Below are 4,728 nucleotides of genomic sequence, written 5' to 3' on the forward strand. Positions count from 1 at the left end.
ATCTGCACACAGCATTATTCCACTGGGTGTTCCTTAATTGAGTTTTCCATTAAGTGGCATTTTAGTGCCTCTCCACATAATCATCCTGAATGATTTACTTTAATTTAGCTTTTTTTCCATGCATGACCACTGCGGTCTCGAGTTGAAACGAGGTCTTTTCAGGACAGACACATAGCCGTAGTGTCTGTACAAAAAGACTGAGTTTGCCTGCAGCACTCAGAGAAATGTCAGCTCACACTGACCTCTGCTGGAAAGATCTGGCTGAGAGAACCCTTGCACTCCATATCTGAGTGAAGCAACTTTTTTGAGTCCTGCTTTCTTTCAAAGAAAGTATGTTGTGAACCATACTGCTAGGTCAGTCCCATTATAGCACATCGTAAACATCAACAATACCAGAATAAAAATGGGAGCATTGATGGGATTAGTAGGCTGGTGATTGAGATTATGTGCCGCCCACACACTGATTAATATAACAGGGGAATCTTGTGTGCACTTAGTTTCGCATATTGATTATTGACTAATGACAGTGTTCATGAAAAAAAGAAATGTAGGTTGGTGTATCTATTTACAGTTGTAAGTGAAAATCATTTTCTGTCTCCCCCCCCCCCCCCCCCCCCCCCCCCCTCTCTCTCTAGGGAGACCTGACATCACCACCTCACTCTCGCAAATGTCCATGTGACTGGCTCACATGGGGACATATATGGAGTCATTTAGACATCAGTTGAATGGTGTTTCTATATTTTTATTTTTTTCTCCTCTTTTCCTCCTGCCGGAATGTGTGGCAGACTTGATGTTTCCGAGCATCTATAACCTCTGATCCCAACACGGACCGCAAGACCAGTTTCAAAGCCATCTTTCTCCGCTGACAAAAGCAGCCTGCCACAGAACTATATTCTGCACTGTCGAAAAAGCCATGCAAGAAAAAAAAGAGACCATCCCATTGCCTGTATGGCCTTTGATTCATGGAATACCTTTCTCGTGTGTGGATTACGGGCCAGAGAAGGGGAATCTGGTTCGCAGTGGTTGAAAAAATAAATAAAGCCTGTCGGAAAGAAGAAAAAAAAACAGAAAACGGAAAAAAAAGAAACAGTTTATCATGTTGAAATGATTGAAGTTGTTGCCCTTGCTTTTCAGTGTGCATCCTCACAAATACAAACAAAAAATGTGTATGGTAAAGTGAAACTTGTTTATTTTCGGAGTTGCTGCTCTTTGGAGACTCAGCAGGGACACTGGAGTTGACTCTGGCAGCGTCCGGCATGTGGTCTCAAAACATTATATGTACACACACACACACACATGTACATACATACATACACACATGCATACATGCGCACACACACATGCTTGCACGCACACACAGTCCTCATCACTACATTCTTAAAAACTTTATTTGGTTTGTATCTTTTTTCCCCAAAAAATATGCCATTAGCCACTTGAGCTCAAAAGACTATCTCCATGTCCATGATGTTCTGTTGATTTTTTTTTTTTTTTTTTTTTTTTTTTTTTAGTGATTCGGTTCATTGGTGCATGACTAATGGCACTTCGTAGACTTTGTTTTATGTTTGTTTGTTTTTTGTTTTGATTTGTTTTTTCTCTTTCTCTCATTTCCCTCCTGTTTTGAAGAATGGCTGGTAGCTCATCTGAAACTGATGATGAAACCAGGTTAGTTGCCTCAACAGACTAAGGGCCCCGTTCAACCTGCGTCAGATGAGCTTACCCTTGTTGCTGTTCGAGTCGGGCTGTCGTAGCAGATTCTGAGCCTCTGCCAACCAGTCTTGAAGATCGGCCTTGACTTGCAGGGCTTTCTCGATTTATGGTTCTGTCGGCTCACAGCTACACTAGTCCTTCATTTGTCACTGGGGTTGGATAAGCAGTGAACCCACAAGGAGGTCGCCCTTGGAGGAAGCAAAGTGATTTTTCTCTCCTCTCGGATTGGAAACGAATCTCACAACTCGGGAGTCACTGTTCATTAAACTCTCGGCCTTCCTCTGTCAACCCCTCAGCACGTGCCTCTCTTCCAGGTCAACAGAAACATCCCCGCAACTGAGGATTACTCTTGTCACACCAACACTCTGCCTCTAACGGCGTTGACGTTAGGGTAACTGAGAGTTGGTGACTGGCCATGTAAAAGTCAGGCTTGTGTGTGTTGTAAATGCAGTAGGACCCACTGAACTGTCTCTTTAAGACAAAAAAAAACACTGCAGACTGGTCTGGCTGACTACAAAGAGGGTAAAGGGAGCAGATGGAACCAGATGTCATCTCTGGTCCAGAAACAGCTCCCCAAACGTTGACTGTTTTAAGTGGGTGGAGAGCAGACATGCCCGCAGTGGAGAGGAGGGAAAAAATCATCAGGAAAAAAGCCGTTAGAACTTTGGAGATTTTAGCTTGTACTCTATTTGTTCAAGGAGACCTTGTGTGTAAGTGCTGTGAATACTAGTAACACAAAGTGTTTTTTTTTTTCTGTAAACAACCACTCAAAACTCTGTTCATATTTACAGTTTTCCCTCTATCTCCCAGGAGCAAGATTTCCATGTTTTCAGTTTTCTCCAGTAGGGTGTTGATTAGCATGAAATCCCATATATACAGTATCCTCTCAGGCAAAGCACACTGATCCATAGCTTCAACATTTGTTTCTTTTATTCTTCTCTCTATCTCTTTCCTCCTTTCACCGACAGTAAGATATCTGTATATAATGAACAGAGGTATAATTTTAACAACGCTTTTTGGATTGTCATCACCATTCAGTCGATCTCTGTCATTAGCTCCCTTTTCCACCCACGCTTCCCTCCCATCTGGATTACACGAATACTGTAGCAGCGCGTTCATTTTTCTCTTCTATTCATTTTCTATATTCTTATATATTTTTAAAAGCCTCCACCCAGCTCACTTTGGGCTCACTATGACCACGGTGTAGTACCCCCCCATGTTGAGGAAGGGGTTGTTTTTATCAGAACCAATTTGCAGGACCTGCGTAGCGTACAGCCAGACAAACGTGTGAAGCTATAAGCAACTTTTAATCCCTTGTATAACTGTCAACATTTCAAGGCTTTTGCAGTTTTACAGTCCCCCCTAAAAGCAAAACACGATTAACCCAATTTGATCCTGTTTTTTTTTTTTGTGTTTGTTCCTTTTTGTTTGTTGTCACCTTGCTATAGGAGACCCAGTGGAAAGGGGGTAAAGACTTGCCTTTACGCATGGCTGTACAGGTTATATGAAATTGTTGTGCGTCCAGTGAGTTACTTTGGTCTTCAGACTGCTGCTCTGTTGCCCAGAGCTTCCACTGTTGTTGACCATCAAGGCAAAATAGAAACTAGAGCTCACTGACATTATTCTTGCCATCTGATGTTTGTTGAATAGTTTTTTGCAGTATTATAGCTTTTGTGGTAAAGTTTGATTATTTGGCCTTAAAGAAGTTACCCCCCACGAGGCCAGATTATGGTGTTGTCATGTTTAAGGGAGTGAATTTGATGTTCATTTTTCCACTTTCTGAAAACTGAAATTCGTGGAATGCAGATGTGGCTGGTTTTTATAAAGGCAAGGAGGTTATGACACTAAATGAACAGTCCATTGCCATTAATAGGCTGCTGTAGACTACAGTCCCTGAGTTGAGTAATACTTAGACTGTTCCTATGTATGTTTTCACATCTAATTTGTTCTGGATATATCAAGAGCTGTAATGTCATTCTGTGTGTTACATGTTCCTAAGAAGTGGCTTTAGTAGTAGTTGATATTGACAGGCATGATAAAGCATTACTTTTTTTTAAGGATGAACAGAAATCAAACGTTATCTGGTTTTAAAGTGAATCGCCACCAATCTGTTGATCACAAAGACCCTTGAATTTGCAGAGGAAAAGACATTGAGCGCTTTAATGATGAATAATTTATTTTGTTTTGATTTGGTTGTCCATCATCTGAGGAAGAGGTGTGTTGTTTTTTTTTTTTTCCTTCTATTTTTTAATTTACTGTTATGCCATGGCTTCCATATTTCCTTGCAAGCAAACATTGATAGACGTCCAATGTTTACCTATTTGGGTGGAGTCATGCACTATTTTATCATGGTGTTTTGCTTCCCAGCATTGATTCTGCCCCCCCCCCAACCCTCATGGTAAACTCACAACCCCTCGGTCACTCAAAACTAGAGGGTCAGTCACTAAGTATCAGTCATCGGTACTTAAAAAGGATGTTTACAACTTTTTTTTTATTGCTTCATTTTGAAATTCATTCCCCCAGATGTATCACCTTTCTTTAATTTTCACCACAGCTGACCTTTCCCTACTGGAGTTGTCCTCTGATGTAAAGTGTACATTACCATGTTTCTTTTTTTATACAATACTGTAACTTGCCTTTGTACATTTGGGCAAAAAAAATAAATAAATCTTTTTATGAGACAATCATATCTGTTCTTTTTTTTAGTTTCTCTTGATAGGCAGTGCATATGTAGGCTCACAGTGTTCATTAATGAATTAAACCGCAGTCTGGTAAACATGGGTGTCATATCTGAGATAAGAAGCTAATACCTGTTCTTTCTTGAAGTAAGACCGCTGAGGTGAATGGCCATCACCACTGGAGGTCAGTAGTGCCCATTGAATGGGTGGCATTTGAGCAGTGTGGCATGGTGCCCGCTCATCCAACACACAGGGACTGGCAAAACGGAGTTCTACTTTAACGCTTTACAGGAGTATTTTGTGTCGGGGACATTGCAGAGTGTTGCAGCTCTTGTGACTTCCC

General features: G+C 41.2%; 1 protein-coding gene across 2 annotated transcripts in view; it reads left to right on the forward strand.

Annotated features, from left to right (window-relative positions):
- The window catches only part of LOC121681633 (zinc finger protein 609-like), a 78,502-nt gene extending 74,108 nt beyond the window's left edge, over positions 1-4,394 (forward strand). For both annotated transcript variants that reach the window (XM_042061475.1, XM_042061476.1), the window contains exon 9: positions 636-4,394. The gene's annotated coding sequence lies outside the window, so the exon portion shown is untranslated. The remainder of the gene's footprint in view (positions 1-635) is intronic.
- The last annotated feature ends 334 nt before the right edge of the window (positions 4,395-4,728 follow it).

The sequence above is a fragment of the Alosa sapidissima genome, chromosome 14 (genome assembly GCF_018492685.1).
Source record: "Alosa sapidissima isolate fAloSap1 chromosome 14, fAloSap1.pri, whole genome shotgun sequence".
NCBI lineage: Eukaryota > Metazoa > Chordata > Actinopteri > Clupeiformes > Clupeidae > Alosa > Alosa sapidissima.